Source organism: Microcaecilia unicolor, chromosome 7 (genome assembly GCF_901765095.1).
Source record: "Microcaecilia unicolor chromosome 7, aMicUni1.1, whole genome shotgun sequence".
Classification (NCBI taxonomy): domain Eukaryota; kingdom Metazoa; phylum Chordata; class Amphibia; order Gymnophiona; family Siphonopidae; genus Microcaecilia; species Microcaecilia unicolor.
The window spans coordinates 74629069-74652158 of record NC_044037.1 but is presented as its reverse complement, the minus strand read 5'-3'; the positions used below and the strand labels follow the sequence as shown (position 1 = coordinate 74652158).

General features: G+C 42.0%; 1 protein-coding gene across 2 annotated transcripts in view; it reads left to right on the top strand.

The window, feature by feature from the left end:
- The first annotated feature begins 11085 nt into the window (after positions 1-11085).
- SRPX2 (sushi repeat containing protein X-linked 2) overlaps positions 11086-23090 on the top strand; it is a 72540-nt gene continuing 60535 nt past the window's right edge. Inside the window, exon 1 of one of the 2 annotated variants that reach the window (XM_030208887.1) lies at positions 11086-11172. The gene's annotated coding sequence lies outside the window, so the exon portion shown is untranslated. Of the gene's footprint in view, positions 11173-13275; positions 13312-23090 lie in introns of those variants that run through there. The other variant, XM_030208888.1, reaches the window with a different exon arrangement.

Here is a 23090-nt window from a genome sequence, read left to right as displayed (position 1 = left end):
ACAATTAAAGTGGTTTACATATTTTGTACCTGGGGCAACAAAGGGTTAAGTGACTTGCCCATAGTCACAAGGAGCTGCAGTGAGAATTCAACCCAGTTCCTCAGGATCAAAGTCTGCTGCACTAACCACTAGGCTACTCCTGTAAAACAAACAAGTATAAACATAAATACAATGAAGAGGAAAACTTGAAAACAGCAAATTGAAACCTAATATAGTAACATAGTAGATGACGGCAGAAAAAGACCCACACGGTCCATCCAGTCTGCCCAACAAGATAAACTCGTGTATACCTTACCTTGATTTGTACCTGTCTTTTTCAGGGCACAGACCGTATAAGTCTGGCCAGCACTATCCCCTCCTCCCATCCACCAGGCCCGCCTCCCACCACCAGCTCTGGCACAGACCGTATAAGTCTGCCCAGCACTATTCCCCGCCTCCCAACCACCAGTCCCGCCTCCCACCACCGGATCTGGCACAGACCGTATAAGTCTGCCCACCACTATCTTCGCCTCCCCACCACCAACCCCTCTTCCCCCCACCGGCTCCACCACCCAATTTCGGCTAAGCTTCTGAGGATCCATTCCTTCTGCACAGGATTCCTTTATGTATATCCCACATATGTTTGAATTCCGTTACCGTTTTTTTCTCCACCACCTCCCGTGGGAAGGCATTCCAAGCATCCACCATTCTCTCTGTGAAAAAATACTTCCTGACATTTTTCTTGAGCATGCCCCCCTTCAATCTAATTTCATGTCCTCTCGTTCTACCGCCTTCCCATCTCCGGAAAAGATTTGTTTGCGGATTAATACCTTTCAAATATTTGAACTTCTGTATCATATCACCCCTGTTCCTCCTTTCCTCCAGGGTATACATGGTCAGGTCAGCAAGTCTCTCCTCATACGTCTTGGAACGCAAATCCCATACCATTCTCGTAGCTTTTCTTTGCACCGCTTCCATTTTTTTTACATCCTTAGCAAGGTATGGCCTCCAAAACTGAACACAATACTCCAGGTGGGGCCTCACCAATGACTTGTACAGGGGCATCAACACTTCCTTTCTTCTGCTGGTCACACCTTTCTCTATACAGCCTAGCAACCTTCTCGCTACGGCCACTGCCTTGTCACACTGTTTCGTCGCCTTCAGATCCTCGGATACTATCACCCCAAGATCCCTCTCCCCCTCAAACAGGATCAAAATATACACATTTAACAGCACTGAAATTCAAATTACAGAAATATAATATGATGTAAGCATAATAGTGATGGAATATCTAATAAGCAAATAATTAGAACATTCAAATAGCATTGCTATGATACTAATGCTTTTATACAATACAGCTTACCATATAGCTTAGGGGCCCAATGCAGATATATAGAGGGGGACAAGATGACTGGTACAGAGTCAGCTGGGATAAATAAATGGGTGGCTAAACTAAAGGCAAGTTCTTTGTACAGTTAATCAAAGATATAAGGAACTGGTTTAAGCTGTAGTGTGTGTAGCAAGCTAGTCCAGGTGCAGAATGGGTGTATGTGCATATGTTCACTTCATATCTGCTTGTAAATGACTAGAATATCGGCATTTACCCATGTTCTTGTCACTTAACTCTAGACTTACACCAAGTGGGCAGAGATTCATCTTCCTAGCTATTTGTAATAGATGATCATTTGTATATAAATTGCTCATCACTTGCGCATTACATTTATCAACTGAACTTATATAGGGAGCAAGTGTAAAATAGCCATGTTGTTTCTCTTTGAAAATTAGAATACATTGTGCACACTTAAAGAAGCTGTGTATGTTGCACCTACTATATAAAAACAGTTAGTTTAGCAGGGTTTAAAAAAGGTTTGGACAAGTTCCTACAAGAAAGTCCATAAGCCATTATTAAGGTGGGCTTGAGAAAATCAACTGATTATTCCTAGAGTGACAAAACACACAGTGGATCCAAAAAAGTCCTCTCACAATGAGTGTCTTCCTGAACAAGGTCTTTATTAACAGTAGCAGAAATGACCCGACACGTGACGTGTTTCGGCCGTGAGGCCTGCGTCAGGGGTCTATAAAATAATATAATATACAAAGACATGCATAAAAATACAATTATAATTAAAACCATGAATAAAAACTTGAGCATACATATACAATTTCTTGTACAAATTTAGACAAATAAAACATCAGAATGAAAGATGCAAAATATATATAATAAAAAATATGATAAAAATATAAGAGTATATGACTTTAAAAGAATAGAGAATATTGAATTATATAAAAATATGAAATTATACCACATAGAGATAATGAGGACAAGGCATGAAATAAAATACACAACATGATGAAGTATAAATATAGAGGACATACCTAGTATTATCTGTAGAAAAAAGTACCTTGTAGATCAGATGAACAAAATAGCACTAAAGCTGCTAACAACGATATCTATAATAAATATGTAAACGAAGGCATAAATCACTACATCCTCTCCATACATACATATACAACAAAATGAAATGATACTGAAAAAAGTGAAACATAGAATATATGGACAGGGATCCCAAAAAAAGGTGTGTATTGATGATGGAGAATAATGAAGAAGACCACATGGGTATGAAAATAAAAATAAAAAAATGAAAATGAAAACAAGGCACGGCTGCCAAATGAATCAGCAAATGTCAAAAGTGGTGAACCATAAAATGATAAGGATAGGAGAAACAGAAAAAAGAAATAACTGATATTACTGTGAAAAATAGCATATATTAAAAATAGCATATATTAAAAAAGAAGACCATAAACTACTAAGAAAAATGAACCATAACATAGGGGAACCACCTAACTGAAAAATAATATTACCTTTGCAAAAGTGCAAAAGGAACCACATCAAAAGGGAGGCAAAATTACAAATAAGAGGTAAATGCCAATCAAAATGAGAAAAAATAAATAAGAAAAAATAATGGGTGTGGGGCATACTATAAGCTATTACAGCAGCCAGCATAGCTATCAGCAAATAAAAAAGGGGGGGATTATTGCAGATAAAATATAACAATGAAAATGAATGGAATAGTCGGTGTGGGGCATGCTATAAACTACTAAAACAGACTGCATAGCTGTCGGCATTGCACAAGAACAAACCTTAAAAGCGCCTAAATGACTGCTGAGTACTGTGAAGCAAATTCGTTTGTGTGAGGCACAATGCAAACCGCTATAACTGCATTGAATTAGCACTGGTTAAATAAAAGCTAACATGACTAATGAAAAAACCAATTAAAATGCTTACCGTACACAAGAAAACGCTGTGCTGCTTTGTAAAACGAAATGTATGGCAAAACATGAAACCACCTTCAAGGGAAGGAATTATACCGGAAGTAAAGATGACATCACTTCCCCTGTGATTGGAACGAACCATTACTAGGGAAATATAGCACATGCGAGTGGTGGGGTCGAAACTTAATGGTATGATCGATATAAAAGACTCCACTGCTAAAAGGGTTAGTGAAAACAATGGGGCACACATAAAGCTATAGGTGGAATCTGACAACAATAAAACAAAAGATTGGACTATATAAACCATGTGATCCCATATGTAGTTCCAGCTAACTGCAGAATACAAATGAAAAATAAAAAGAAAAAAACAAAAATAGCGATTCAATTGTTCGACATGGACAAATAATTTTGTAAAAAAATTTTTGACATATATATAGGTCCTCGTATACAATGTATATGCTATAAAAATAAAAATAAAAATGGTAGTAATCCTGAATGATGACACTACACCAAAACAATAAAACAAAATAATAATAATGGAAATGGGAAAAATGAATATGAAAAACCAAAACATATGTAATAGAAAAAAGACAGGCGACTGGGAACACTGAACAAAAATAAAAATAAAAGCAAAAATGAAAATAACAAGGATGATCATAAAAAAGGACTGAAATCCATGTCCATATTGAGTCCATGCGGTGTGGCTGTACCTAATGTATATATAGTTCTCTGTTCTTCCCTTAGCAGTTTCTCATCCATATTACCACCTCTCCAGGACATAGATATTTTTTTGAATACAAAAAATCTTAAATGTTCAATTGTATGATTTTTTTCAACCCAATGAGTCACCAGGGGGGCGCTATGTATCTGCCTTGTGAGGCAACTCCTATGTTCTATAATTCTTGTTTTTATGGCTCTCTTAGTTTTGCCTACATAGAGTAAGTCACAAGGACATATTATGATGTAAATAACTCCAGTAGTATTACAATCAGAAAAATGTCTGAGAATGTAGTTTTTGTTATTATGTTTACTGTGAAATGAAGTGATAGTAAGTGAGTGTTTGCACACTGAGCATCTCCCACATGGTATATGGCCAAAGGAATCTCCTCTTGTGGAATGGGGCTCTGGAAGGGTAGAGGGAACCAAAAACTCTCTAATGTTGTGGTTGCGGGCGTGTGCAATGACTGGAACTTGTTTTGTAAAGCAGGTATGTGTCTCCAAAATATGCCAATGCTTTTTAATGATGTTTCTAATGCCTCCTGATAAATGTGAATATTTTAATGTGCAAACCAAATCTGGGCTTAGTTTGTCTGGCTTGGCAATCAGGAGATCATTCCTGTTTTTGTCAATAGCCCTCTTTAGACTATTATTAACACATGCACGGGGATATCCTCTGGAGCTGAACCTGTTGGCCATATCAACAGATTTAGTTTGAAAATCGTCAAAATCTGTACAAAGCCTACGCAACCTCAAGAACTGTGAATAAGGTAAGTTTTCTTTTAATGATCTGTTGTGAAAACTAGTGAAATGTAAATAGTTATTCTTATCTGTAGGTTTCCTATATATAGTAGTTTTGAACCATTCAGTTTCTATGGGCTTCCTCTCATTTGCCACTTGGGAAGCCCCAAGTGACTTGCCCAGAGTCACAGTGGGAATCAAACCCAGTTCCCACTGCACTAGCTACTCCTCCACTTTTAACTAGGTAGAGGAGGAAAATTCATAGCTAAGCCATTTTACTTTGATAAATGGCTTTGAAAAATGGCCTCAGAATATATAATGATTACAACTCCATTCAGTGCACACATCTGTAGGTAACACTGCATCATAGGGGAAAGGTACGATAAAGGCAGCTCAGTGAGGGGATCACTCTGCAATGGTTTTTTGTGCCATTAAACACAATATTTATTTATTGCATTTGTATCCAATAACAACCAACAAACAGCGGATATCATATAACAATTGTGAAACAATGAGAAAATAACAGAGGAGGAGAGGACCTCAGACAAGAACCACCTTTTCAATCACTTAGATGATATTGGTGTGGTCACAATTATATAATCATAGGTCCTTTACCATCCTCCTCCCTCAATCTACATTCGTGTGCTTGTAATCTGTCTTAATGCTGGCTATCGCAAACATTATCAAAAAGTGTCAAACTCCACAGCTAATTAGCTTATCGCTGCTCCAACTCGGGGCTCCCCAACGGTCCCGTTTCGCCACTTGGGGCTTCGTCAAGGGAAGAGCACCCTGCAGCGCCAAACTGTGGTGGGCACCCGGTACACCAGTAAAGCTGCCGAGAAAGTGTGCATTTGTATCCCACATTTTCCCATCTATTTGCAGGCTCAATGTGGCTTACATTATTCCGTAATGGCGATCGCCATTTCCGTAATGAAAAATTCAAAGTGGTGTTGCATTAACAGAGAATGAAGTGAAGATGGACACTAATCAAGATGGGTTTTATTTTTGACCTTACAAAAATTCTGCAATGCTTGATTTATGTACCTTGATGATGTATCTACAGTACTTTCTCAGCTGTAGTTATTACTTTGTACCACTAGATGGGGTTTATTTCAAGAGATACAAATTCCCAAAAGTCCTGCAGTAAGAGTTTCTGGTTTCTTTATTTATATTATTTATTTGACATTATCTCATGTCTTTTCAGAAGTAGCTCATGGTGTGTTACATTCAAGTACACTAGGAATTTTCCTGTTGTTGAAGGGCTCATAATCTATTTGTACCTGTAACAATGGAGGGTTACGTGATTTGCATGCTGGTCTTTATCTGCCATCATTTACTATGTTATGTTACTATGTGTAAGGTCACAAGTAACATCCCGTGGAATTTGCATCCTGGCTTCCCTGGTTCTCAGCCCCCTGGTCCATCCACTACACTATGTCTCCACTCCATTCTAAGACACTGCAAGCAACCTGAGGTTCACCAGCAGGACTGCCATCTGTAAACCCCAATATGAACTGGTGCTGGAGACTGAAAGATTTCACTAAGAGTTTCAGCTTACAGACACGTGGCCTAGTGCATCACATAATGACTTGTAATGCATATTAGCAGAGACTCAAGGATAAAGCAAAATGAAGAATTTAGAAAAAGAAGGAAAGAATGGGGGTTAAATAGGACCAATCACAAGAGGGAAGGTGTAGTAATAGGATGGAGATCAAACATGCTGGGATTACAGCAGCAGTAATAAAACCTGTACTGGGGCCATAGGGGCTCCAAAATACATTAGGGGATCTGAAAGATCCTGTCTGCAGGGGGCACAGTGGAATGTGTTGGGATTAATAGGAGGATCAAAATTCAACTTGAGTCTCCTGGATCTTCTGGGAGACTATTGGACTTGTCTCTTAGTTCTGTTCCTTTATCTGCCAGGCCTGTAGCAACCTTAATAGCTGCACAGAGGAGCAGATTAGAAGAGCGGCAACCAAGAGGAGCAGTGCTGCAGGTATTGTAGCATAGATCACAGAAGGACTGCTCAGCTCTTTCTGTTAAGAAACCTCCTGTTCCCACTGTCCCCTCATACTTTTATTTTTGTTACATTTGTACCCCGCGTTTTCCCACTCATGGCAGGCTCAATGCGGCTTACATATTATATACAGGTACTTATTTGTACCTGGGGCAATGGAGGGTTAAGTGACCTGCCCAGAGTCACAAGGAGCTGCCTGTGCCTGCAGTGGGAATTGAACCCAGTTTCCCAGGACCAGAGTCCACCACCCTAACCACTAGGCCACATATGGGCTACCTACTGCCATGAGGCTAGGAGGATGAAGCAGAGACAGCCCAGCAGCTCTTTCTGCCCTTAGACCAGGGATTCCCAGACAGGTTTTCAGGATACCCGCAATGAATATGTATGACATAGCTTTGCATATCAAGGAAGCAAGGTATGCAAATCAATCTTATGAATATTCATTGTAGATATCCTGAAAGCCTGACTGGCTGGGGTTCCCCTAGGACAGGTTGGGAACCACTGCCTTGGACAGGAGGTAGAAACCACTTCTATAAATAAGCACCCTGTTCTAAGGACAGCAGAATCAATGTAGATAATGTACAAAAGCTTTCTAGGGTGCTCTGTCAGACAGCAACACACTAGTTGGATTGCTGAGATTCTCCCCTTTCTCTTTAAATAATCTTTTATACACAAAATATTAATTTATTAGGGATCTCTGAGTTACTGCATTTAGGATAGTATTTTGTGGGTGCTGTGCTCAAGGCAAGCACTCCAAGCATTAAGCAGATTCCTTCACTTTGTCCAAGGAAGGGTAATTTGTGATGGGTTTAGCAATAACTTTGAAAAGTTGGTTTCTGTGCCTTAGACTATGCGCTACCAGCAGAAGGAAGGAGTAGGCAGTCAGTAGAAGAAGGGGAACATATATTACAGGGCAACATAAAAGAGGAAGGTACCAAACACTGGAGGGGAAGCTAAAGAGGAGAGGGGTGAGTGCTGTGGAGGAGGGGAGATGAAAAATGAGAGAGAGAGACCACAGGGGATCCTCTAGGTTCCCTAACCTCCAACACAAAAAGTAATCCCCTGGTGGTCCAGTGGTCTACATCCCCCCATCCCCCTGGTGGTCTGGTGACCCCACACCCCCACTGTACCTTGTAGTAAGTAGTGATGAAGGAGGGAGTAGCACTCTCTCCTCTTTCCAGTACCGCCTCCAAAATGGTAGGGAAGCCTCACCCAGCGCATCCCAGGATGCACTGGGCAGAGCAGCACCATTTTGGAGGCAGCGCTGGAAGGAGGAGGGAGTGCTACTTCCTCTTCATCACTACTTACTACAAGGTACGGGGAGGGGGGGCACCACTAGACCACCAGGGTGGGTGGGAGTATGTAGCCCACTGGGCCACCAGGGAATTACTTTTTATGTCAGGGGTGTTGGGGGAATGAAGGTCCGCTGGACCTCCAGCCCCTCTGTATCGCTGTCCTGGAGGGTGTGGGGGCTTGGGGGGCAATAGACCACCAGGACCTTGCCTTTGGAGGGGGTCCGGGGGGTCCCACGGACCTCCAGCTCCTGTGCTTGACAGGTCTGGGCTAGTGCAGCGAACTTTGATCCTGGGAAACTGGGTTCGATTCCCACTGCAGCTCCTTGGCAAGTCACTTAACCCTCCATTGCCCCAGGTATAAATAAGTACCTGTATGTACTATGGAAACTGCTTTGAATGTAGTTGCAAAAAAAACACAGAAAGGCAGTATGTCAAGTCCCTTTCCCATTCCCAAACAAGTGCAGGAGGACATGCACTCAGGCACAATCCTCCCACACTTTCTCCCAATGATAATGCGCCTAAATTTGCATGTTATTAGTGTTGATTATTGGGGGGGGGGGGGGGGGGTTAGTTTCCCATGCTGTTCCAGCACTATTTTTAGGGCACTGTTTTGGAACAGAGCAGAGAATTGATCATTCAGACCTATGTGCATTGCTATAGAATACACCCGGTCTGCACCTAACTTAGGTGTAGGCATTTACACCTAATTTTACTTTGCATAACTGCCTGCAACTACATTTATTTGTGTGGATGGTTGTTAGGCATATTCTTTAAACCAGACCAAAATTTAGGTATAGTTTATAAAATACACCAGGCATATATTTTTTCGGCACCAACGTTTTTTGGCATGATATATAGAATCTAGCCCTATATGGACAATTATAAGTATTTTTGATAGTAAAACAATGAGGGGCCCTTTTTATTAAAGTGCAGTAAAATCTGGGCTTAATGCATTGCAACGCTGGACTTTCCTGCATGCTAAGCCTAGATTTAATGCAGAACTTTTTTAGGGCTTTTTCTTGTTTTAATTTCAGGTTGTGCGCCAATGTTTCTATTAGTGCATGATACCTGCAAAAAATGAATGCAGGAGAACTTACCACCTTCTGTTTAGGAGGTGCTAAATGCTCCCACATTAACTCTGCGTTATCCGATTAGCGCACACTAATCATAATGCACTAGCCCCAGTGGTTCCCAAATCTGATTCTGGAGGCTCCCCAGCCAGTCAGGTTTTTGAGACATCCACCATGAATATTCATGAGAGATTTGCATGTAGTGGAGGCAGTACATGCAAATATATCTCATGAATATTCATTGTGGATATCCCAAAAACCTGACTGGCTGGGGTGCCTCCAGGATCGTGTTTGGGAACCACTGCACTAGCCGGATAAAGCCCGCTCTCTGCCCATGACATGCCACCTGAAAAGATATTTTTCAAAATTTGGTAACACATGGGTTAGCATGTGCAAGCAGGCCAAAAACTGCAAAATGCTTTAACATGTTTCTGCAGTAGCCGGTTGGTGCGTCTTAACCAAGTGTTAAAAGGACTTAACACCCTTTACTATATGATGAACCTTAAAATATTTTCTAGAGTTTGAGAGTGGGGTTTTTTTGGTTATTGATTTTTGATATTTCCTCACTTTTTAGATGGATTGTTTGCTTTTATAATATAGGCTTAAAATATTTTGGACTTCTCACGATAGCTGTTCTGTTATAAAATCAAGCCCTTACATGTATACAGATTTTCAGGGGATATTGCTAGACCTCCCCACCCCCACCCTTACCTTCCCTCCTTGCAAAAAGCTTAGGGGTCCTTTTACTAAGCCTCACTAAAAAGTGGCCGAAGGTTGTTATAGTGTGTGGGTTTCCCGCACACTCCAGCTACTTTTTAGCGCAGCGCAAAAAAATGACTGAATTTCATTTTTTCCTATTAATGGCCACACAATAATTTTCAAATTAGCGTGTGGCCATTACCGCTACTCATCCAGTGCAATATGCTGATTACCTCCAGGAATGCCTTTATCCTGCCCCCCACCCTAGAAAATAAACAAGGGAAGTGGCACACGGCAAAACCAAAACTACCACAGGGTGCCTGAGTGCACCCGGCAGGACTGCTGTTTTGACCTGCTCTACCCATGCAGTAGGGGCGTAGCTACGGGGGGCCTGGGCTCCCGCAAATTTCGTCCGGACCCCTGGTTTGGCTGGCAGGGGTTGGGGACCCCGCCAGCAAAGGTATTTGTTTGTGAGCGGGCGAGGCAGTGGAGGGGGGGCAAGGAGGCGAGGCATGGCAGGGGGGGCGGGGCGGCACTCAAAATGTGCCCCCAACCTCGAGCTCTGGCCCCTCTCACCGTGAGGTCTGGCTACGCCCCTGCCATGCAGTAGCCCTACTGCGCCTTGATAAAGAGGCCCCTTAATTTGCCTTTTTACCTAGTGTTTAATAATTTTCTAAACAAGCCAGCAAAATATGAATATAGTTTCTCCCTGCAGTCCCTGGAAATTTGTCATCCTTCCTGAAGGTCGCAGAGAAACTTCTGTAACAAAACACACATATGTTGAAGAAATTAAAGGTATCATAGTCAACCTCATGGCAGGCATTTAAGTAAACTTAAAATCATCCGACTTGTAAGTGGCAGAACAGCAAAGCTTTGGTTCTGTGGTCTGGTCAGGAAGTCCCTGTTAATGCAGAGCAGGCCTCACCCCCTTCATCTCTCCAAGGGTTGCTATTGAATAAAGCCTGTCTGAATAAGAGCTGTAATTTGCTGACCTCCACATTCAGGCTTCTGCTAAAGACATTAGCCCCTTCCACATCACAGTTCTCAGTGTGCTTGTGTTTTTAATTAGGAGGTTGCTCCAAATTTGGAGGAGGGGGGCAGCGGTCCCCCTATGTGTAAACAGGAGGATATTTTCCCCTTCCAAACAGGCCAGCAGCATCCCACTTGTGGTCTGCAGTAGAGAGGTCCCCTGGTTGGCTTCCTCAGCTGCTTCCCCGCCTCCTGCTCCCAGCCATAGTTTCACTGTAGGAGAATTTCTGGCAGCCTTCATATATTCAGAACATCTGTAGGACGGCAGCAGAGCCCAGCACTAAGGGAAGCTGCTCTGTGGAAGAAGGACTCCCTGCCCAGGCTGAGGAAAAGGCAAGGAGTGCCCGAACAGGTGAGATGATCTCCCAGAAGTCTGAAAGGAATGGATCATGAGGCTCTGTTAGTTAGATTTTCTCTCTCGTACCTCCTCCTGCTCCTCTGCTTATAAACTGGGCTTGATTTCGAGGAACGAGCCATGGCCACCGTTGCCAGCTCTTCTTTGGCAAAGTTAACATTTTCAAATTCTATTCTTTCTCCTCTCCAGACTGTAGGAGTGCTTTACTAGTTAGGAAATTTGTAGTGCTTGTGGGCCCTAATCCCTGCTCTGCTACCATTTGATATCGTTTTTAAAGAACTACTCTATGTAGACCTTGTTGGCTGTCCTCAGCTCACGTTTCCTCAAGTGTGACATCCAGTTTGGTTATGCATAGTACTGAGGATATGGTGGCATGGCTGAGGCACAGAATTCTGGCTGCCTGTGTTGCCTTTGGCAAAAAGCCTTTATCCTCGTATTTACCTGTCACCCTCTCTGCCCTTTTACTTCTTGTGCCTCTGCTGGTGTTCAGCCAACTCTAGGCAAGTACTAAACTTAGTAGCACTGCCCCTCTTTCCTTTTGTGCAATTAGGCTGTAATCGTGGTGTTGGTGATGTGCACCCCATGGACCCCAAGTTTCAATGAAAGAGCTCAGGCTCCACACACCAATTCTTCCTTGTCAAAGATTCTCTGACAGGTTGCAGGGGGCCAGGCTATTGTGGGGTGGGTCCCTCAGAGATCACCCCACCCCTGAAGGGTGGCCTAAGGTTTGAGTACCGGCACCTTTTTGCTAGAAAAAAATGCACTGTGAAAATCTGCTGTATGCTATCTGTACAGGGTCATTAGGAAGGCTGTTAGTCTCTCCAGTAACCTATTTCTCATTTCTTTTCAGGCTTGAACATATACATCTTTCCTGTTCCTGGCCCTGGTTCCACACCCTCTGCTTTCTCGTGTTTCTCTAGCACGGTGCTCTCACTCTTTCCCTCTTCTGCTCTTTTTCCTCCCCTTTCCTTCTTTTTTCAGGGCAGGTTGCCTGAGGCTAGGGAACCCAAACTTAGGATGCAGAACATTTCTAAATTGACAGAGACAGGTGGTACCTTATATACTGACCAATTTACCAACTTTTATGTACTTTTGAGGACCAGAGTCCACTTTGTCAGATGCATAGTTCTGGTTCTCAGAAACTCATACAACTACCATAGGGGAATATTAGCTTTGATTACAGTACAAAAACTTTTAAGTTCTAACTTGTTAAACTGTTATTAAGTCAATGGAACTTAATTTCCTTTTTTATTGTTATATCCAAATTAATAAAAATGATTGAACAAAAAAAAAAAAAAAGTACAAAAACTTAAATTAATTACTACAAACGTACTCTAAATTTATACCAAGCACATTTTTTATTTGTTAATACATATACATATAACAACGTTCCCTTCCCAGATTTCCAGTGCACACACATTCAGTCTACCTGCCACACGATCACACAATCATCAAATTTTCACGAGACAATACTCCTTGCTAATTCACTAGATGATAAATAGACATTATAATAAATAATATCTAATCCAACTTCTCGCTGTTGTTACCACTATATAGAACTTCATAGTTCAGAGTCCACTTTCAACGTGGTTTCTTTTTCCATAACTTCCGGAGAAGCAGTCATTACGATGTAACGATGTAACGTTATGGAAAAAGAAACCACGTTGAAAGTGGACTCTGAACTATGAAGTTCTATATAGTGGTAACAACAGCGAGAAGTTGGATTAGATATTATTTATTATAATGTCTATTTATCATCTAGTGAATTAGCAAGGAGTATTGTCTCGTGAAAATTTGATGATTGTGTGATCGTGTGGCAGGTAGACTGAATGTGTGTGCACTGGAAATCTGGGAAGGGAACGTTGTTATATGTATATGTATTGACAAATAAAAAATGTGCTTGGTATAAATTTAGAGTACGTTTGTAGTAACTATTCTCAGAAGCTCATGCCTTAATAAATTGATTGGTATATAAGATACCACCCGCTTCTGCTAGTTTTGTTACACCAGACTAACACAGCTACCCCTTTTAAAGTACGCCTCTAATCTAGCCTGTTTTCTGTCATGCCTTTTCCAGTAACCTTTGGACTTGAATATCAGATTTAATTCCTCACCGTTTCCAAGTCCAAGGTCAAGGTGAGTTACATTCAGGAACACAAGTTATTCCCTGCCAAGTGGGATTACACTGAGGCAATGGAAGGGAAGAGATTGGATTTAGCTCACACCTCTTTGAAGGTGGGTTCTATTCAGGTACAGTAGGTATATTCTTGTCCTTGGAGGGTCCACAATCTAAGGGGCCCTTTTACTAAGCTGCAGTAAGCACTAACTCATGCTTTCCACAGGTTAAAATCCACTGCCGCAGGGTGCGCTCAGGCATCCCGCGCTTCCCATTTTATTTTTAGCACTGGGGGCATGTTTGGGGGTGGAGAGTAGGCATGCCTACTGCTAATTGGTTAGCGCAGCTACATCGCTGCATGCTAACTCATTAGTACATGGTTAGCACAGGAGCTTTTTCTGCCTAGAAAATACGTCAATAAGGGCTCCCACGCTAATGGCCACTCACTAATTGGGAAATTACTGCATGGCCATTAATTGAGGAAGAAGAAAGTGCAGCCATTTTACAGCTGCACTAAGGGGTTTTTTTTTTTTTTACTAAGCTGCGGTAGCATTTTTAGCTAGTGGTAGAAATCAGCAAGCGGTAAATGCTGAGATGCCCATAGGAATATAATGGGTGTCTTGGCTTTTACCGCCAGCTAAAAATGCTACCATGGCTTGGTAAAAGACCCCCTAAAAGTGGCCTCAGTACATGGGAAACCCACACGCTAGTCATAGCACAGGCCACTTTGTAACGCAGCTTAATAAAAGGGCCCCTAAGTTTATATCAGAGGGTTAAGTGGCTTGTCCAAGACCACAGTAGGATTTGAATCCTGACTTTCCCAGTTCTCAGCCCACTGCTCTCACCACTACGCTATTCCTTCACTCTACTTTATCTACACCTGTCTAATTCAGTGCCCTGTGAAGCTGTACTGGTGGTCTCCCCTGCTGGTCTACAATCTTTTTATCTTAGGAAAGAAAAGAGTGCAAAACTGAGCTCTTGTGGTTATGGCAGTGAACTAGTTAAAAAAATAATAATTCACGGACTTTGTGAGTTTAAATCCCAGTCTGCCACCGACTCTATGTCCAATTATGAGCAAGTTTGGCCTAGTGGTTAGAGCACTAGTCTTACAAACCAGAGGTGGCCAGTTCAAATCCTACTGCTGCTCCTTGTGATCTTGGGCAAGTCACTTAACCCTCCATTGCCACAGGTACAAACTTAGATTGTGAGCCCTCCTGGGACAGAGAAATATCCAGTGTACCTGAATGTAATTCACCTTGAGCTACTACTGAAAAAGGTGTGAGCAAAATCTAAATAATAAATAAATAAATGTTACTGTAGGGCCTGTGTTCTCCGATTAAAAATATGTTAAGTTTGCAGAGCTGCCAAGTTATCCATTCCAGGAGGGAGACTTTTTGGCCAGTCCTGAATTTAAACTTACGTCCCAAAGCAGTGTAGTATTTGTAGTCCATAATTCTATCCATTGAAATCAGTGTTGCAGGTCCCATAATGCACCAGGATGAAGTTGGCAGAAATCCAGGACCGTCCAAAAAGTCTCCCTCCTGGAATGGGTAACTTGGCAGCTCTGTAAGTTGGGTTTTAATTTATGCTCATAGACAGAGCATATCAAACCTCAGTGTACTACTGATAGCTGGTTTCAGACCCCTTTTTGTACTCATCTGCAATTAGGTATTTATAATAGTATCATTGTCCACTCTTCTTTTTTTCTCCTTTGGAAGGTAGTGTGTGTGGTTTTGAAATACTGGATGACAAAGTTCACTAGTATCAAGTCTGAATGAAAGGTGTTATTTAAAAGCATGCGATACATGAAGGGGAAACAGAGTGCCCTGTCTGGCTGCAGCATCATTTCTAACATTTCAGCATTGAAATTATTGATCGTCTCCTTGATTTGGGATCAGAAGTCAGCTGACTTGAATTCAACTGCTGGGACCCAGCTGCAGGCCCTTCCCTGACTAATGAAAGGTGCAGTTTTGCTCTCTTGGCTTTCCTGTGACCGGCAGCAGGCAAGCACAGCTTGAAAGCAGCCTGTCTGTTTGCTGCAAGGATCAGTCACCACACTTCTGTGTACAGAGCACTGTGAATAGATCCTTATGTACAGGAAAAGCAGAGGCAACGATCTACAGCAGCATATACAACTCTGCTGGATCCTTATATATTCAGAAAACCCTATTGACAAACTTGAAGCAAGACCTTGATATTTTTCTCAATGGTCGATGCTTGAACCATGACCTGACCCAGCATAACGTGGGGTGATATTGGACAGCTGCAAGAATGTAGTGCCGATTTCCAGGGGTGATCTGGGAGATTACAGACCGATAAGCCTGACTGCAATTCTAGGGAAAATAGAGGAAAATTATAAAGAATAACATTATAGAACACATAAATAAACATGGTTCAGTGGGACAGAGTCAGCATGGGTTCAGCCAAGGGAAGTCTTGCCTCACCAATTAGCTTCATTTCTTTGAAGGAGTAATGAACATTTGGATAAAAGTGAGCCGATTAATGTAGTGTATCTGGATTTTCAGAAAGCTTTTGACAAAGTTCCTTATGAAAGACTCCTGAGAAAATTATAAAATCATGGGATAGGAGGCAATGTCCTTCTGTGGATTAAGAATTGGTTATTGGACGGAAAACAGAGGTTAGGGTTAAATGGCCATTCTTCTTAATGGAGGAGGGTTAATAGTGGAGTGCTACAGGGATCTGTACTGGGACCGGTGCTATTTAACATACTTACAAATAGACCACGGAGCCTGGCGTCAATGCTGGGCAAAATGGTAGAGACTATTAGAAAGAACAAAATTACAGAGCATATTCAAAAGCATGGATTCATGAGACAAAGTCAACATGGATTTAGTGAAGGGAAATCTTGCCTCACCAATCTATTACATTTCTTTGGAGGGGTGAACAAACATGAGGATAAAGGTGAGCCGATCGATATTATGTATCTAGATTTTCAAAAGGCGTTTGACAAAGTACCTAACTCATGGAAGACTCCAGAGGAAATTGGAGAGTCATGGGATAGGAGGTAGTGTCCTATTGCAGATTAAAAACTAGTTAAAAGATAGAAAACAAACAGAGATGGTCAGTATTCTCAATGGAAAAGGATAGATAGTGGGGTTCCCCAGGGGTCTGTGCTGGGACTGTTGCTTTTTAACACATTTATAAATGATCTAGAGATAGGAGTAACTAGTGAGGTAATTAAATTTGCTGATGACACAAAGTTATTCAAAGTTGTTAAATTGCAAGAGGATTGTGAAAAATTACAAGAGGACCTTACTACTATTTAACATTTCTAGAGCGCTACTAGGGTTACACAGCGCTGTACAATTTAACAAAGAGAGACAGTCCCTGCTCAAAGAGCTTACAATCTAATAGACAAGTGAACGGTCGGTCCGATAGGGGCAGTCAAATTGGGGCAGTCTGGATTCACTGAACGGTAAGGGTTAGGTGCAGAACGCAGCATTGAAGAGGTGGGCTTTAAGCAAAGACTTGAAGACGGGCAGGGGGGGGGGCTTGGCGTAAGGGCTCAGGAAGGTTGTTCCAAGCATAGAGTGAGGCGAGGCAGAATGAGCGGAGCCTGGAGTTGGCGGTGGTGGAGAAGGGTACTGAGAGGAGGGATTTATCCTGTGAACGGAGGTTATGGGCGGGAACGTAAGGGGAGATGAGGGTAGAAAGGTAGTGAGGGGCAGCAGACTGAGTGCATTTGTAGGTAAGAAGGAGAAGCTTGAATTGAATGTGGTATCTGATCGGAAGCCAGTGAAGTGACCTGAGGAGAGGGGTGATATGAGTATATCGGTTCTGGCGGAATATGAGACGTGCAGCAGAGTTCTGAACAGATTGAAGGGGGGATAGATGGCTAAGTGGGAGGCCGGTGAGGAGTAAGTTGCAGTAGTCCAGGCGAGAGGTAATGAGAGCGTGGACGAGAGTTCGGGTGGTGTGTTCAGAGAGGAAAGGGTGAATTTTGCTGATGTTAAAGAGGAAGAAGCGACTGGGAATTTAAATGGCAGATAACATTTAAAGTGATGCATGTGGGAAAGAGAAACCCAAATTATAGTTACATAATGCAAGGTTCCACATTAGGAGTTACTGACCAGGAAAGAGATCTAGGCGTCATCATTGATGGTACATTGAAACCCTCTGCTCAGTGTGCAACGGCGGCTAAGAAAGCAAATAGAATGTTAGGTATTATTAGGAAAGGAAGGGAAAACAAAAATGAAGATGTTATAATGCCTTTGTGTCACCTGCCAACTACTCCTCTCGTCCGAATTATCGGCTCTCGCTCCCACACTTATCCGTGCTGTCTGCTTCCGACGCCACACTCGTCAGTGCTGTTCGCTCACATCTACACAGTTCCGCTAGCTCAGCTTTTCTACACAGTTCAGCTAGTCAGGCTTTTCAACAAAGCTTCTCAGTAAGGCCTCAGAAATCAGCAAGGCCTCAAAATTCACTTCAGCCAGCCCAGCTTTACACACAGTTAAACAAGTCAGGCTAGAAATGATCCACCACCCACAAATGTCAACAACTTATCTCTTGACATCCACCCACCGGATCCTCCTGACTTCACTGCCTCCTCCTATACTTCAGCTCATCCAGAAGTTACTCCCCCCCTTCCATCTCTCCCTCCAACACCTCCATCCTTTCCTCTCCTACTTCCTCTTTTGTCTCCCCCAACTCCTCCCATTCCATCCCCTCATTCTCCACACCCCCACTCATATGTTCCACACCCTCCCCAGCTGACTCCATTTGATTTCCCAATCAGCCCCATCTGTTTCCTTCTCCTGCCTCTCAGGTTCTCGTTTGTCCCGACCTCTCTTATTCTTCCAGGCAGTCTGGAATTTGTGTTCTCTATGCTCCTGGCTCCTCCCCTCCCGCAATGCATTCTGGGTTCTGTAGTTGTTCTGGTCTTGTCATTCCCTCTCCCGCAATGCATTCTGGGATCTATAGTTTTTGTGCTCTGGGTTTTACCTCTCCCGCAATGCCTTCTGGGATCTGTGGTTTCTCTGATTCTCACAGACCACATCTCAAATATTGTGTTCAATTCTGGTCACCGTATCTCAAAAATGATATAGTGGAATTAGAAAAGGTACAGAGAAGGGTGACAAAAATGATAAAGGGGTTGGGAAGACTTCTCTATGAGGAAAGGCTAAAGTGGCTAGGGATCTTCACCTTGGAGAAAAGACGGCTGAGGGGAGATATGATAGAGGTCTATAAAATAATAAGTGGAATGGAACAGGTAGACGTGAATCGCTTGTTTACTCTTTCGAAAAATACTAAGACTAAGGAGCACACAATGAAGCTACAAAGTAGTACATTTAAAACAAATCAGAAACTCTGGAATTTGTTGCCAGAGAATGTAGTAAAAGCAGTTAACTTAGCAGGGTTTAAAAGAAGGTTTGAATGGCTTCCTAAAGGAAAATTCCATAGACAATTATTAAAATGGTCTTGGGAAAAATCCACTGCTTATTTCTAGGATAAGGAGCATAAAATGTACTGTTTATGGATCTTGCCGGGTACTTATATTCTGGTTTGGCCACTGTTGGAAACAGGATGCTGGGCTTGATGGACCTTCGGTCTGTCCCAATATGGCACTACTTATTTACTTATGTATGTACTTATTTGTACACCACTTGTGGCAGGAGAAGATGATAGGTTTAAATATTTGCTACTGCAGTTTGTAACCTAATCTTGTTGTTGCTTTATGCTTTGGGCTTGTATTATGTATCGATTTAAAAAAAAAAATATGTATTCATCTAACTTGTGGTAGACATCTGATGTGGCCTGATCTATTCTTAATGAGAATAGGGATGATGCTGGTCTGTAGTTGGTTTCTGAGTACTGTAGATTATAAACCACTTCATTGTTGTATCTGATTTATATGAACCACTTTGAGTACCTTTCTGGGGAAAAGGAGTGTTTACAAGCCTAGTTTAATGTAAACAAATGTCCAATATCACATTTCAGTGGTGGATTACTGTCATTATAACTGCTAATGACAAGGCTATTAAGAGGCTTGGCATGTTTTGCACTTGCTAGAAGAAGAATTTCGAATACAAATTCTGCACCTGCTTGTGAAGAAGGGGGAGTGAAGAAAGCCTCTACTCCTTAGCAATGTTTGCCTCAAAGATTAATTCAGCCTTCTCTGGCATAAGGAACTTTATAGCTTCAGGGGTTGTCGCAAAAACGGGGAAGTACAGGTGCAGTTCATGACTGCAGTGTCCATATGGTAAGAGAAGAAACTGATTAAAGTACAATGAGGAATAAAGACAGAGATAGAAGAGATTTTGTTGGCAATATTCAGCCCATGGCAGTAAACTGCTTCCAGTCGTGGGTTGACCTAACCCCAGATATTCAATGCTGGGGCATGTTCAGCGTTTGGCATTGGATATCCAGGTCAAGCTCCATCTCTGACCATATTCAAATCTAGGATAAAAGCCCACTTTTTTGAAGCTGCTTTTAACTCCTAACCCCTATTTACTTGTTCAGTACCCATGTCTGTTTTAACATTCCCACTTTAAATATTTCCCTTATTTGTCCTGTTTGTCTGTCCTGATTAGATTGTAAGCTCTGTTGAACAGGGACTGTCTCTTTGTGTTCAAGTATACAGCGCTGCATACGTCTAGTAGCGCTATAGAAATAATAAGTAGTAGTAGTATTATGTCCACTGACCTAGACGTTAACGAGGCACTGGCTGATATTCAGACTGGTGCCCAGTTAGCTCAGTGCTTACTTAGCTGGTTAGTGGACTGAATATTGCCACTAATCAGCTAAGTTGCCTCTCCGCCCTAACCCTGTCCCCGGTCCACCAGGACAGACATCTTGAAAAAAGCCACAGGATGATGGCTGAAATGTCGGTTTCACTTACTTGGACATGGCAAGATCCAGACAACCTCAACAATGGAGGTAGAAATGGTTGTATTTGGAGACATTGCCCTCTGAGTGTCATACTCGGTTCAGAATCTCACTATTATGGTGCTCATACCTTTCACACAAATACCTCAACACATTCATCTCCTTCTGTGTGCCGGTTTGTACAGAATAAGCTTGTTGTAGCACATTCAAGAACAAGCTCTTTCAGAAATTGGAAACAGGACTTCATTGAATATTTGAGTTTTTCCTTTAGTTATAGCTTGAGACGAGGAGTAAGTAGAATCTCATCTAAAAAAGATCAGTAACATTACATAACGTTCTGGTCTTGTATTCCACCAATACCTTATCAGTTCAAGGTGGATTACAGCATTGAGATCCACTTGTCTAGGAAGAACAATACTATTGAGCAAATAATTAAAATGATCAAATAGACTAGATAGACCAAATTTATAAAACAGATGGGTTTTTAACATTTTCCGAAACTAAATAATTTCTATCAGATCTTAAAACAGAAGGTAAAGAATTCCAAACTGCCACCATCTGATATGATAGAGAAGTGAAAAACTGTCACAGACTTCAACATTTGAAATGTAGGAAAATTTATTTATATTTTATTTATTTATAGCACTTGTACCCCACATTATCCCACCTTTTTGCAGGCTCAATGTGGCTTACAGAGTGAGGTTATGATAAAATCAGTACATGGTTTAAATACAGTTGATCATAAACTGAGGTAAAAGAGGATTTAGATGGGCAGATGTTGGGTGGGTTGTGTGAGAAGTGTTTTAGGTGTATTTGGGTGGTTTGGGGGATGATTTGTATCATTGAGGGTGACTTTTGTAAGCTTTGTTAAAGAGGTGTCTTTTCAGAGCTTTGGGGAAGCTGGTTAGATTGTTCATGGTTTTCAGGGCCTTGGGTAACGCATTCCAAAACTGTGTGCTCTTGTATGCAAAGGTCGTAGCATAAGCCTGTTTGTATTACACTCCTTTGCAGCTGGGGAAATTCAGATTGAGGAATTTGCGGGCTGATCTTTTGGCGTTTCTGGGCGGTAAGTCCACTAGGTTTAGCATATAGAGTGGGGCGTCTGCGTGAATGATCTTGTGCACAGTTGTGCAGATCTTGAACTCAATATGTTCCTTGAGCGGAAGCCAATGTAGTTTCTCTCTTATGGGCTTCGCACTTTCATATTTAGGTTTTCCAAAGATGAGTCTGGCTGCCGTGTTTTGGGTTGTTTGGAGTTTTTTAATGGTTTGTTCTTTACAGCCTGCGTACAGAACGTTGCAGTAGTCCAAGTGGCTTATTACTAGTGACTGTACCAGGGTGCGAAAGACGTTTCTTGGGAAAAAAGGTTTAATTTTTTTGAGTTTCCACATCGAATGGAACATTTTTTTCGTTGTGTTCTTCATGTGGGTATCGAGTGTGAGGTTTCAATTAATGGTGACTCCAAGAATTTTCAGGTTTTCTGAGATAGGAAGTGTGCAGTAAGGTGTGGTTATAGTGGAGTAGTTGTTTGTGTTGTATTGGGAGGTGAGAACTAGGCATTGGGTTTTTTCTGCGTTGAGCTTTAACCGGAATGAGTCCGCCCATGAGTGCATGATCTGGAAGCTCTGGTTGATCTCATTGGTTATTTCGTTTAAGTCACTCTTAAACAGGATGTAGATTGTGACGTCATTGGCATAAAGTGTTATGAGTATTTTTTTTATTTTAATTTATGAAATTTCAAATTTAAACACAAAGAACAAAAGTTTCGTACACAAAAACAGCCATTACTATATCAAAATACAATAACAGGTAATATTAAATCTCAATGACCATAATATATTTTAGTCCATAAGAAAGGGAGACGTGAACAGTCCAATCATGAGAGGTTGAAATAGGAAATATATAAAAAGAAAAAGAGCAACTAATAGCCAGACACCAATATCTATTTTAACCATGGGCATAATTTGACAGTTTCATTTGGGGGGGGCAAAGGGTGGGGCGTGTCTCTCTCCCGCCTCCGCCCCCCAGAGTCTTCCAGTGGTGCCTGTTATCACCCTCCCCCGTCTTCCAATTCCCCAAGCCACCGGCAGCCTCAGCAAAAGAAGCATGCTGCTTTAGACCTGCCCCGGAGGCTCTTCTCTCTCCTACAGCTTCCTGCCTGCACGGGAACAGGGGAGAAAGAAAGGCTTCCAGGGGCAGGTCTAAAGCAGCATGTGTGCTGCTTTCTCACAGTGGCTGCTGGCAGCTTGGGGATTGGAGGATGGGATGGCAGCTCATTTTGGGGGGGCACTGCCCCCCTTGCCCCCCAAACTACAGCCCATGATTTTACCCCAGTAACATCAGAACTAAGGCCCAGCAGATATACCATCCAAAAAGCAACACTACTGCTCTGGATCAAAGAAATGATATGTAACATTAGTTAAAGTCACTGTACATTAGAAATCTTAATTGGTATTCTGGCACCTAAAGCCAACGTCACTTGTCTCACATGCAGAAAATGTTTTCTTCTCTCTTGTTTCCAGCTAGAAAGGTCAGGAAATATCCAAACTCTGTCTCCCAAATATAAAATAGAAGCCTGTCTCAGGTAAAGCCTTAAAGCATCCCTATCCTGTAAAAAACAAACCCAAAAAACAAAAAACTCAAAACATACAAACAGCGTAACTCTAAAAGCTACCTCATCCTGGGATCTTTCCAAAATATCACACACATCTAAGCTATCAGAAGAAAGTTCTGTAACCAGGGGAGCCTCCACATTTTCCACCTGTGTAGAAAATCTACAACGTTGATATCAATGGGTAGAATCAGGCACTACAAATGCCACACTGCTTTCGGGATGTAGGTTCAGATCCAGGACTGGCCAAATAGTCTCCCTTCTGAAACCACATAACATAGCAGCTGTGTAAATTTAGGATCTCACAAAGTTAGGCATGGAAACCATTTGAAAATTGGC